Source organism: Rhinolophus sinicus, chromosome 2 (genome assembly GCF_057876585.1).
Source record: "Rhinolophus sinicus isolate RSI-liver-muscle chromosome 2, RSI-T2T, whole genome shotgun sequence".
NCBI classification, from domain to species: Eukaryota; Metazoa; Chordata; class Mammalia; order Chiroptera; family Rhinolophidae; genus Rhinolophus; species Rhinolophus sinicus.
Genome location: NC_142502.1, coordinates 44,331,425 through 44,345,577, shown reverse-complemented (window position 1 = coordinate 44,345,577; position 14,153 = coordinate 44,331,425). Strand labels below are relative to the sequence as shown.

At 40.5% G+C, this 14,153-nt stretch overlaps 1 protein-coding gene across 5 annotated transcripts in view; it reads right to left on the bottom strand.

Moving 5' to 3' along the window:
* FYN (FYN proto-oncogene, Src family tyrosine kinase) overlaps positions 1-14,153 on the bottom strand; it is a 204,143-nt gene that overhangs the window by 77,763 nt on the left and 112,227 nt on the right. The window lies entirely within an intron of this gene.

Here is a 14,153-nt window from a genome sequence, read left to right as displayed (position 1 = left end):
AAAAACTGGGGGTGATCTTGTAGAACCAACCCTGGGTCTAAAAGCCTATGTGACCTGTCTCTGCTATCAGATTCTGAGATAGGTACGTAAAGCAGGACACGAGATTAGATTGTGCAGTATTAAATGTGGGCAAGTTCTCTTTTTGTTCCTGACGTTCACCCTTTAGGAAGACTTGTTGGAGAATAGCCATCTTGCCTTCCCCAGAGGAATGATGCAGCCACAGCTGCAAATGCGGGTTCAGCAGCCATTATCCTACTGTTACATGTTTGCTTTTAAATATTACACTGGAGTAGCAGAAATAACTGTCTCACCACACACACACACACACACACACACACACGCACACACACAGACACACACACACGCACACATACAGACACACACACACACACACACACACACACACACACACACACACCCGGGTGGCAAAGCTCCATATCTGCATTAGTGCCCACACCTGTATCCTGGCAAGGATTTAAGAGAAGACATTCTCTAATTTCTATCTAAATGGACAGTTACTTATTCCATACGTTTCAAATGATTTTGGCAGTGTGTGGCCACTCTTGATCCTCACAGATTTCACACTGGCCTTCAGCCTGGGGTAGTTCATGCGAAGACAAAAGAGTAGCTACTTGGCAGATAAGACTCGTTAGGCCTCAGGGAGGGCACTCAGCTGGAAAGGTCTGTTTTCATTGGAGATCGGCAGTGCCTTTCCAGCAATTATTTGATCTTTCCTGGGAACTCGTACTTTTGAACCATCTTCCAGCTTGGCGGGAGCACAGGGGCTTCTATTCTGGTTTCAGCATGGTCACTACCCAGACCTGTGACTTTGGGCAAATTACCTGGCATCCACATCACCTCAGTTCCTCGCTTGCCTGCTGGGACAGTTATCCTCTCCCTGCTTAACTCACGGGATTTTTGTTAGGCTAAAACAAAGTGGTTTATGTGAAGGTATGTAGGAAGTGTAAAAAGCAAATCGATTGTTGGGTGGTATTTGTATTATGTTTTTCACATTTTTTCCTGCCCTGGTTTACCTTATTAGTGGTATATTCTGGTTTTCTTTCTCAGAACCAGGTAGGACTTCCCCCATGCAGAGAAGGAGGTAGAAAGTGCAACTCAAGGAAGAGAGCATTGTCAGCTTCTTGTTACCACTTGGACAAAGAAAACAAAGGACAGTAGCAGAACACTGCAACGTTGTCCCAGAAAGTCTGCTTTTGCTAGGGCCACAGAACATTCTGGTTCTTATCTGTCTCCTCTTCAGAGGTCCCACAAAGAAGGCTACTGCAGTGTTGAATGAATGAACAAATGAATGAATCCATCCACTCACCCACCCACCGTTTATGGACCAATACTATAAATCCAGCAGTATGCACAGAACACGACGATGTAGAGTGCCACCCCAGAGCTGAAGAGCATCTAGTCAACCCGAGAAGACAGTCACGGAAAGGACTGTTCTGCCCCATGGTGCAGGAATGCTCTCCTGTATACACACTTGTGCTGCTCTGGGGAGCTCAGGCGTGTGGGGTACCTCCTACCCCAAGGAAGCGGGGACAGGTAGGTCCTCAGGGTGGGCATCTGAGCTGCGCCGGCGGGAAGGACTGCTGTAGAGCAGTGTGGGTTAAGCCCACCCCAGGCTGAGGAACAGCTCTTAAGAGGGCACAGATGCAGGAAGGCGCATTCCAGGAAGCAGCCTTATTTGGGGTGACAAATGTCAAGAGTCTAGGTGGACAACCAGAAAGTTAGGCAGGAGCCTAAATGTGGAAGAGGGGGCAGGCCATCAAGGCTTCTGAGCCCGAGTTTCACAACTGACTTGTATTTCAGAAAGACGACTAAACAGCAGGAAGGAGGACTGGAGGCAGAGGGTGAAGGGGTAACAGATTTACTCCTTAACGTAAACATCGACATTTCCCAACACAGAACACTTTACAAAAAGTCCTGGTTCTAGCGCACTCTCGCAAATTCCAAATTCACACAACCAATCATAAATTTGGGAGTAAACATATGCCCGACAAAAAATCTTCTTGAAGTGATAAATTTCCCTTGCACAACTTACAAAACATTGATTTCCCACGTACTCTAGGACAATCTTTGTGAAAAGGAAGGCACGCCTCTATGCTGCTGTAGTGCGGCTGACCGTTTGTGTACTGTGGCACTGTAAGAGTACAAAAGAAAAACGAAAATGCTGCCCCACCAGGCACATGGTACAAAAAGGGCTGATGAACAGTTACCTGGTAGTTGGCTCTGAAGAAAACATCTCAGAAATGGAAAGAGGATTTGTAAGAATTTGGCGAGGTTTAGCAAGTATCATGGATTTTTCAGTTCCCTCCTTTCTTCGTAGTTTCTTTTTTATGTTTACGCACAATTCACATATCGTACAATGTATAAGGTTCAAGTTCAAAGAGTTCTGACAAATATATATACCTGTGTAACCTGAGCCCCCATCAAGATAGAGAACATTTTCATCATCCGAGAAAGATCCGTCAGGGACCCTTCATGGTCAGTCCCGTCCAACACAACCACAGTTGTAATTTTTACCACCATAGATTCGTTTCATCTGGTCCAGGACTTCATATGCATGGAATCATACGGTAGGTACTCCTTGCATCTACTTATTTTTGTCATTTATCCACGATAATGTGCATTTCAGTAGTTCATTATTGCTGAGTAGTACAGTTTTTATTGCTTTATTCATTATAGTAGTTTTCATTGCTGAGCAGTATTCCATGGTATGAATATACCATTATTAGGTATGTTTTCAAAGGCTCTCTCTTTTGCTAGAACATGCAACTGCCTAACTGAGGCAAAGATAAGAAAAGGCGTGGGCCTGCAAGGTCAGGTGAAGTGGCTGATTGTTCTCTGCGCTGTCAGGTACCGACTCGTGAGTGGCTTCGTCTTCAGAACCCTCTAACAGCAACGGGGGCTAAAGCTTCAGGCAAATCAGGAACACCCAGAGAGAGACCCTCCCTCGTATTATCTTGCTGCTTCTGTTTGGGTCACAGGAGCAGATGACAAAAGAGAGCTGCCAGCTTATGGACAATTCAGGTACTCAGGATGGATGGTTGGACAAATAATTTAGATAACTACAATATTCTTTAAAAAACTAAAATGTGTCCACGGAGGCCTGGGAATAAGCCCAGGATTCTACACTGTTTTCCCTCTTGAATGTCAAAATTCTCCTCTGACAGGCAGCCCTGTAGTAAGCAGACTGAGGGAATTCAACAGAGAACAGAAGTCACTCAAAAGTATTTAAGAACTCACCAGTTTCCAGTGAGAGCACTGCAGCTGTGTCATGAGTGCCAAGTCACTACTTGGCATGATTTTCATTGTGTTCAACCGAGAGAGGATACCTGGGAGCTTCAAGGAGAGCCGATGAGCTCCCGTTAAAAGGGTTTAGTGGGTAGCAGAGGCAACAGGCAAAAGTCAAGGAAAGAAGAGAGTGACCCTCAAAGTCTTATGTTGTAAAAACTCTATTTCCTTACTCTGTGGAATTATTTTATAAAGCCTCACAAAGGATCCCAAATGACCTTCCCAACACTTATTCTGTCTTCTGTACAGCGGTCACAATTCCCTATGAAAATCCGATCTCCCTCTGCCATTGTACACGGCCTGTCCTGTGAAAGGAGCCAGTCATTTTGGCTCCAACATCCCCGTTATCACTGGAAGTGATGGTAGTTCACACAGTCGTGCTGAAGACACACTGCAAACAGAAAGCTCTCCGCTCTAAGTGGGGCCTGGCTTGGTTCCAAGAAACATGTGGATCGTGTCCTAAAAACAAAAGCTGGCAGGATTCCTTTCCGTTTTTCAGAGTAGATACACCTACTTGCTCTCTATTTCGTCCATCCCATTTTTTTTTTCCTGAAGCAACTGCAAAGTAAACCATAACAATAGCTGTTATTTTTGTTGAGCACTAACTATGTGTCAGGTCCTGTGCTTTCTGCTTCACTTTCACAAGTCTTTGAGGCAGACACTATTGTTACTACTACCTCAACGATGAGGAAGATAAAACAGCCTCAGCTTCTACAGTCATTCATTACTATTCCATGTGAGGCCTTTGCTTAGCTGCTTGGAAGTGGGGGTGGGGGGATGTAAAAGATGGTGCATGCACAAACAGAAAGAGAAATGATCCTCTTCTTTGATCTCCCTCCTGACATATTTTAACATTAGATTGTATAATTAGGTCCAAGTGAGAGAACTGTTGGGAGCTACAGCTAAAGTCCAACAATTATTTCTCAGAAGATTGTTAATTAGACTGACTTGGGATACAGGCTTTGGAATGCATATGCATCCTGATGGCAGTTAACGTACAAGACATCTGATAAATAAAAGCCATTTAGAACATTATCCACAGGAAACAGCTGCAGCTGGTGAGGGAACTTCTGACATGAAGGAAATGTGGAACTTCATGGACTTGGAGGAAGGCAGGAGTAATATATCACACAGCAACATGATCTTAGCAAAAGCTGCACCATGTTTTCAATAGATAGGAGATAAAATGAGTATTTGATAGCAGTTCACGCTTGCTTACCTATCTCTGGGTTTCCAGGAGACAAGCATGGCATAGCAAGAGCAAAAATGAAGAGAAATGTGAATGAGGCACAGAGACATTTACAGTTTTAAGGGTTAGGGGCTTGTGGTTTGGTGCAAAGCTTGGGCCTGTTCAGCACGTAGACCTCACTGTCCAATATGGTACGGTAGCACTAATCATGTGTGGCTGGTCCAAACTGAGATGCCACGTCAGTGTAAAATATACAACTGGATTTCGAAGACTTAAACGTATGAAGAGAAGTATATAAAATACCTCATCAATACATTTTAAAATATTGACTGCATGTTGAAATGATAATGTTTTGGATATGTTGTCTTAAATAAAATACAGTATTAAAATTACTTTCATGTTTTTGTTTTGTTTTGTTTCTTTATTGTGGTTACTAGAAAATTTAAAATTACCTGTGTTGCCTACATCTGTGGTTTGCATTACGTTGCAAACCTACTGGCAGCATTGGGATAGATACTCAGTAATTGAAAAGAATAACCCAAGTTGAAGATTTGGAGCAAAAGCGGTCAACTGTCTGGTGAAATGTGTTCCCTAAGAAGTGAATAAAATGACTTAACAGAAAGCAAACGTACGTACTGCTATTGTGCCCAGACCCACTGCTGACATCAGGTAAGCCACTCACCCTTCTTGGCCTAGCCTCTACAAGGGTTGATCCACACCATTGTGGACATTTCTTCTAGCGCTAACATTGTGAGTCTGTGGCGAATTCCTCAGGGCTGATAACTCATGGTGAAGGTGAACAAAAAAACACCCTCATATTTGTTCAGTATTTGCAATCCTAAGTGTTGTCCGCTGATCTCGCACATGTGATACACTTCTGATTAAGTCTCTCTGTAGTAACAACTGAAATTTAATAGCAATAATAACTGTGTTTATGGTGTACAGACTGGGCCACCCTAAAGAAAGGATGATGCTGTTTATTCTGTGTACCTGAATAAGTGGGTTTTATATGACAAGATTATACTTCTAACATGGAAAAACTTAAGAGCTCCTTATAACCCCAACAAATACTTAATAAAAGCTGAACCCAAAATGTCCTAAAATATCCTGGGGGAGCAGGAACAGGCCAGTCGTTCCTTTAATTTAGGTTCTACCCTGTTTCTTTTTATTTTCAAAGCATGTAATTCTCTGCTGAAAGTTATTCTACATCTCCCAGGCAAATTATATACTTTTGATACGATTCCAGAGTTTTTCCTTAGAAGGTAAAACATTTCAAAGATAACTCAATTAGAGTTCACAGGGTCAAGCTTCAGTACAATACAAGATAAATAGCATTCATGACCCCATAACATTTCAAATAAATGCAGAAAAAAAAATCTACTGGTGGAAATAAATGTGGAATTCAGAAAGTTTAGGGATGAATGCCTGCCTATACTGTAGGATGGTAATCTTATTTATTATAAGACCTCCAGAAATGTTCACGATCGCCCCTGGAAAGAATCCCATATTTCACATCACCATTTCTGTAGAAGTTCCCTGTTATATCTAATTTAAATCCAACATCTTTAACTTCTAACTGTGAAGTGACAGTGTATCCAACTGCTACTAATACACCTGTCCATTTTGAAGCAGTCCTTGCCTTTGTTTACAAAGCTCCAGACCCCCTCAGCTGTGACTTTCTGGAGCATGACTATATCACTAAACTGATAAGCCTTGCACGTACTAGAGCTAACCCAAGAAATACTTGGTGAGAACAAAAATGCTACACATGCAGGCTTGTCTGCCCTTCTCTTACTCTCTCCTTCCCTCCTTTTTCTTTCTTTCTTTCCTTCCTTTCTTCCTTAGCCAGTCTATCCATATCATGCCAATATAATTCTTGTTTTTTCTTTTGTTTCTTTGTTTGTTTTGCTAACTTTAAAGGCAAGATGCAAATTTTGACTGAATTGCTGAAACAAACGGCTTATGCTTCATCCATTCCATATATTTGGGCAACTTATTTTTTAAAAAAGCAAGAAAGGGGCTTCAATGTTACAGAACAACGAAAGGATAGATTGGCCGCCTTCATTTTTGAAATTGGTGGAGTAGGAGTTGGTCAACTCATGATGAGAGAGGAAGTCTCTGCTGGTCTATTGTGCAAGATAACAATTTGACTTGAAAATGGAAAAAGTAACCCTGCATTTCTTTCCCTTTTCCACTATCTGCAGTACCACACTTGAAAAAACACTAAGAGAAGCAGATTAAAAAGAATTGCTTCTGGCTGGCTTTTCCTGAGCATTTTATACATTTATTCCTTTGTTCTCCTCTCGTTCAACCTCATTCCCAATTATTTGCACTGTTTTGGGGGCATGAGGACAGGATGTCTGGGAAACATAACACATATTAGCCCATCTGTTTTCTCTGTGAATTCTTTTCAGCATCTTTGCGTGGCAACAGGAAGGATGTGGGTTCCCTTTCAGATTCAAATGAGCCGTATCAGCCCTAGCTCAGGTTGACAACATCATGCTTTTGTTAAACTGTAGCCTGAGAAAGTCGGAACCAATCTCTAGGTGGGGTAACCATTTCACCCTGGGCTTAATCTTGAATTTGAACATCAGATCCCTAGCCCACTCCCCACCCAAAATAAATAAAACTAAAAAAACAAAACAAATACAGCAAAAGACTGCTGACACAGTACAACCCAAGTGTACTCTTTCATTAAGAGAATTGTGATTTTTTAGATTTGAAAAGACCCACGTTTCCAGTATATTAGCAGACGTTTTAAATCGTGCAGGACAAATGTTCCCAAGTGGCAGTGTCTCTTTTCAAATGATTTCTGAAGCTTGAAGAATGTGTTAGGAAAAGCCTATCACACTTTTTCCCTAGAGATATAGATCGTATTCCTAAGCAGGCAAAACTAAAGGGCAATAAATCTTTAACAAAACAAACAATCAAATAGGAGACTTTTGTTCCAGTTCTTAAAACTGGATGTTTCTTACTAATACTTCCACAAAAAGGTCAAAGCAAAACCATGGAAGAGAACGTGGTGCAGTGTTGGGCAAATGTGGTTCAAATACCGTATTACTAAATTTGGGAACTGACTCTATTATTAATTCTGTTAGTCAAAACTTTGTGATCTTGGCAAGGTATTTATCCTTTCTTGAGTCTCACTGCCAGCCAGCCAGGCAACCATCCACCAGACTATCTATTAGGTGCCTGGCCCTTGGTGAGCTAATAAGGCTATTGTCCCAGCACCAGAGCAGCTTTTGATAAAACAAGTACACAAACAATTTTACCCAAGATAACTGTCACTTGGGTGTTATGCAGAGCTAACAGGAGCTCAGTGGAGGAAGAAATACTTCCCAGAGGAGGGACCAGTCAAGGTTTCATTGAAAAAAAAAAAAAAGCATTTAGTTTATTGCTTGAGAGAGGAGCCAGGTTTCTTAATCTAGAAAGGCATTGGGACAGTCCTGTTCTCAGGAACCAGGATGGGCATCAGGGAGGCGTGGGAGACGTTTAGGGAAGACTGATGAGTCCACGAGCTGGTGCAGTGTCTGAGGAGTGGCCAAGGGGCTGCTCTGAGCAGATCACCAGCCAAGGGAGGGAGACTGGACTTAATTTGGAGGGTGACGGGGAGTTCCTAAGGAGTTCTGAGCAAGAGTGACTTGGTCTGGTGGCTCTACTCGGGATGGCTGAGCCAAAGGAGCCCCTGGGAGAGGGACACACACCAGGGAGCAATCTAAGCCAGTGGTAATGAGTCTTGATTTAGGGAGGTGATGGTGAGGGTGGGATGGAGGGCCAGACAGGGCTGCTAACTGGTGGACTGGGATAGGGGACCTGGTTATCTCTAGCAGTCCAGTTGACACATTCCAGTATTTGATAGTTCACGTAAGTGAGGAACATTATGAAACGGAATGCCTACAAAACAGGTGTAGAAAATAGCTTTGGGTAAAATCCAGTCCTGTTTCTGTATTGAAATCTCAACATTAATTGGTCTTGTGAAAAAACTGATCTTATGGAAAAAGCGTCAAGGAGTGCTCAGTGAGGGGGTAAAAAAGCCCAATCTGGGTAATCCTACTACACTGTTTCAGCATTTGCTCTGATTCCCCGACAGGATGCTTTCAGAGGAGGGAGAGTTAGCCCACTTTCTATGGTGACAGAGATCAGAGAAATGTGGTTCTTCAGGGACTTCAGCAAGGCGTCATCCAAAAAGGCCTCTCACAATCCTTTGGGAATGAGATAGGAAAATGTGGGCTGGATACCGAGGCAATGAAGTGAACAATAACACTGAAATGGGGCTGATCCGTGAGCCCATGTCTACCTAGAAGGTGACCTCTAGGGGCATAAAACAGGGCTCTGAGCTCTTCTACAACTTTGCCAACGTCTTAGATGAAGATATGGAAAATTTGCTGGATAAAATACTCAGATGCACAAACTTCTGGAGGGAAAGCAAAGGTAGGTGACAATTTTGAGACACAAAAGTATCTTGATAGGCTAGAGTAATAGGTCAGAACTGAGATGACAAAATTAGTGAAGGAAAATGTAAGGGTCTGAAAAAAAAAAAACCTGTTGCATAAGCACAGGATGAGGGATGTATGGTTTAGCAGCAGCACGTGAAAAAAAGGTTTGGGGGTGGGTGGGTGTCAGTTGAAAGTAATTTCAATTTAAGTCAATTGTTTGACCTGGATGTTTAAAAGCCAGTGTGACCTAATGTGGTATTTACTGAAATATAGCATTGGGTCTGGCCTCATTTAAGTTGGGGCTCCAGAGACTCTTAGAAAAGTGGGTGCTTTTGATAAAAATGTGTTGGGTAAAGTTGCTTCACAAAGCTAGCTCAACTTAACCAAGAAGAAGCTTTGCTGGTGTCATGGAGGTCCTCCCCTAAGTCAGGCTGAGCTAGGGAGGCTCATAGGTCACAGCTAAGGAACTGCTAAACCAGAAGCTGCACTTACCCATTCTTAGCAATTCTGAACTGTACGTTTTTAAATTGCAATGATCATGAAATTTGAGGCACCAAGAAACAGACCAGTTCAAAGGATGGTCTCTATTCCTTACCAAACACAATGCTAAACAACATTAAGATATCACTTCCATTGTCTGTCTGAAGGTGGGACTCTTCAAATGTCTGAATAGTTCTGGGTCCCATGTTGAGGTTTGCTTTCTTGATGGTTGAAAAGGGGTCATGAGGAGAAGGGGTGTACTGCCTGTGACCTACAGCCAGCTCCCTGTAAGCACAATACCATCTTCCCTCAGTGTAGAAGTTGTGGCTTCTGGAACTTTCAAAAAGAACACTGTATGTCAGCAAATAAAAGGCAAGTTTCTCCCTGTTCTCTATTAGAAACATAGAAAGCAAACTGGCATAATTTCTAAACAAAGTTGCATTTTTCTTTGAACAGGAAATTTGTTGCTATGCATTGTTCTCCTTCCTCCTGCAGGGCCTTTGATCATCAGGAAAAGGATCACATGCTTAAGGACAAGAGGCGAGAGTCGCGGTCTCTCATTCTAATTGCTTCCCATGAGCGAGAGAAATCATTGGGTGATGGGGTCAGTGGATTTTAGTTTCAATCTAGGATATTTTCCCAAGGGGTCTCCTTAATACTTAGCTTATATTCCTTAAAACATACAGATACATTCATACACATACCCGTGTGTATACGTAATTTGAAAGTCTCTCAAGCCATGACTATATAGAATCTAGAACTTGTTCAGAAAACAGTATTCAAGATACGAAAAGGATCTAGAATTATGTTGAGAAAAACTAATATGAAAAGTTTTGCCTAGAGAAGACCTTTTAAGCAGTCCTTAAAAAAAGATGGATTGTCATACAGAAGAATATTTTCTTATGACTCATTGTAATAATAAGAACCTCTCAAAGATGGTAGAGAATATTGGACACTAGAGATGCGCTGGCAGAATTTAGATAAACAGATACTGGTGGGACCAGATGACCTTTAAGGCTCCTTCAAGCATAGTAGCTCTAATTATATGATACTTTTTTTTCTGTTAAAATAGCCCTTAGTGTTGAAGCTAATAAGGTAATCTGAAGATGAATGCCTGAGGCCGGGGCTTCTGAGAAACGGGAATCCTTCTGAGAGAAAGGGGCAATGCGAGTGAAAAGCTCTTCAGCACTCTTTCTGGGAAATGGATCTAACCAAGTACGAAGCAAATCAGAATTACAAGCACAAAGTGACAAACATAGTGAGAGGTTTCAGCAATGCTTCTCTTAGTGATTGATGAATTAATAATATAAAAGATTTGAACAACACAATCAAGAGGTTTAATATAATGGGTATATTTAGAACTCTGTCCCCCCAAACCCCATTAGAAAATATGCATTTTTAAAAAACGTTCATGGTATGTTTTAAAAAACCGATCACCAACCAACACAGACTTGGTTAGACCGTGAACCAAGTCTCTATAAATTTTGTGAAATTGGTATCACGCAAACGACATTCTCTGACAACAATTGATTTTTCTAAAACTTAGATTCCAAAACAAAATGATTAGTAAAAAAATGATTTGTTTGGGAATTTAAAAATCACACTGCTAATAACGAATGAATCAAAGAAGAAATAATTATGATAATTATAATTCTTAGAACTGAGTGATGATGAAAATATTCCATATTAGAACTTGTCAGATACTACTAAAGTTGTACTTAGAGAAAAATACTTAAGTCTCATCCTAGAAAGAAAAAAAAGAAGAAAATTAAGCAGTGAGTATCCAACTCAAGAAGAAAGTGAATAAAAGTAAATCCAATGAAATTGGAAGAAGAAAGTAATAAAGAGGAGTAATTAATAAAATCAGAAAATAATCATACCCTAGAGAAGAAGAAAAGGAAAAGCTGTTTATTTCAAAAGACTAACAAAACAGACAAATCACCAATACTGATCAAATAAAACACAGAGAAGTTACTCATAATGACATTAGTAATGAAAGAGAGAACATAACTACAGATTCAGCACAGATTTGAAAATAAGAGCATACTATGAGCAACTGTACACCATGTTTGAAAAGTTTAATGAAATGAAGAACTTTACAGAAAAATATTATGCAAGAGGAGAAATCTTGTTTCAAAATATTATGAAACGAGGAGAAACCTGAATATTCTTATAACCACTAACGAAACTGGTTCATCAGTAAAAATCTATTCATCCCTCCATCTAAGAAAACAAACCCATTAAACACCAGGCTCAGATGGTTTGAGAGAAAAAAGAGGCAAGTTTCAGAGATACAAAATGGAAAAGCACTTGTACAACCTTAGCACCAAAATCAGACAAGGACAGCAGGAAAAGAAGAAAATTACAGGCCAATCTTGGATATAAATACAAACATAAAAATCCTTTAAAAAAATTGCAAATTGAATCCAACAATTCATAAGATATAGCATGGCTAATTGGGATTTTTACCAATAATGCAAGAATTGTTTAACTTTAGAAAATTCATAATAACAATTACCTCACTCTCAGATTAAAAGGGAAAAAACCCTATGATCTTATTAATAAACACAGGAAAGCATTAAATAAAATTCAACACTTGTGATTTTAAAAAATAGGAACTCGTAGCAAAATAAGATCAGAAGGGAAATTTTTAACCTAATAAAATTATTCAATAAAAGCCAATAGTAAGGATCATACTCAGTGGTAAAATGTCAGTTGCCTTTCCTTTAAATCAAGAACAAACTAAGGAGGTGTGTGCTCTCCCTCCTTTATTATTACTGTCCTGCAGGTTCTAGCCAGAGGTAGCACAAGAAAAATCAATCAATAAAAGATAAAAGGTTGCAAAGGAAGACCTAAAACACACTTATTTATATACATGATCGGTTACACGGAAAACCTAAGAGAAATACAGATACATTATTAGAATTGATAAGAGGCTGTAGCAAACTGCCAAGTATTCGTTCAAAACTGCCAATATGAAAACCTGTGTTCCTATGCCCCAGCAACAGTTAGACAAAGGAATTTAAAACAATAGAACACTGAGCTTATTTTTCTTGACCTTCATCTCTTCCTCTTCAACACACATCTCACCCAGGTAAGCACAGGATTAACAATAATAAGGAAAAACAAGTAACCCAACGATATCATGAAACTCTGAGAGGCAGGGAGCATAATTTAATGGGAGACTTAGAAGAGTCCTCTCTGTTCTATGGTTTCCACGGAAAAATTCCACTTAAAAAAACCAACCGTTGTAGATGGGGTCACCTTGAACTGGGGTGAATCATGCATTTTACTGGAAATGAAACACAAGCAGGAAGTTCCTCTGCAAACCAAACTCTGCCTCAAAGGAAAAGTAAGATTGACACCTTCTCTGCTACTCAGATGTGAATAAAGTCAGCAGGAACCCACCCTCCAAATGGTGGCCCTCACTGAGAAGGCGACAGGTATCTTGAAGGGGAGACATTACCAAGAGGGAGGTAGAGAGAGAGAGTTAAGAAAGGTCTTCAATGCTTGGTTCTTCATCTACATTGAACATAATATTGAAGGTTACTTAATATTCTGTTGTTGAAATTTCACTACAGTCAAGCACAGGATGCCATTTAAATTCTAAGAGCCACCTGAGCCAAGTGACACCCCGAAATTCGTGTATCCATCAGCATGAGGCTTGGTCTGCTCCTGTTTTTAACAGTTTTAGGGAAGCATACCACGGCACACACAATTCTTTTCCACTCAGGGTTGATTAGTTACCACTTTCAATGAAATGACATAAAAATGAGGTAAAACTTCGTGGAGAAGTTTCTATATTCACTCGGATCTGACTGGACAGCTCACTTAATGAAAACAAGATTTTCTGCAAATACTATATATTATGTTTTTAAAAATATGGTTAAAACCTAATTCATTGGAAACAAAAATGAGCAAAAATAGGAGCTCGGTTTCCTATTTGATTGATTAAATAAATTACAGTACATTCCTATAGTGGGATAGGATGTAGCACTAAGACCATCTTGTAAAATAAATTTATTGACAGAAAAATACTCAGGGCATCTTGCCAAGTTAAGAAAGAATACGACATAGAACATTAGGGGCAATTTGAAATCATTTTTAAAAGCTTCCAAATTCACATCAAGAAAGGACAGTGAACAAAATACTAACAACATGTGGGATTAGCTCTGAGTGAGGGAGTAATGTGACTTGTTTTGTCCTTTGTGTTTTTCTGTATTTTCTAAGTACTCTACACTGGGGGTGTGTATTAATGTGGATATTATTTTAAAGAAGTCATCATAATGAAAATATCTAGACTTCAGATAGCACACATTTCTGGAGCTCTCCAAAACACAAACTAAGTACAGTTTCATGGCATCCAAAACAATCAATAAAAACAGTGTCCTACTGACAGTCATACTGGAGATTATTCTTTTCTTACTCCTGTTTTACCGCCGGTGTGGTGGTATTTGGCCTGGAGTATATCAGCCCTCAGGAGACACTGAAAATGTTCAGTGCTGTCCCAAGGAGGTGCTTGCTCCCTTAGCTTACTCTTGCACCGTCAGCAAAGAGTCTGTACAGAGCCCCCAGCCCAGCCTCTGGGCCGGCAAAACATTAATAAGAATTCTGGGCATGAATAAAAAATTCCGTTTACCACCCTCATAAAGTCGCTTCCCTGCTTAACAACTTTCTCCTGCTCTCCAGCGTGGCTTCCAAGCCTTCCACACCAAGGCCCCCATACCTCCTCCATCAATCTC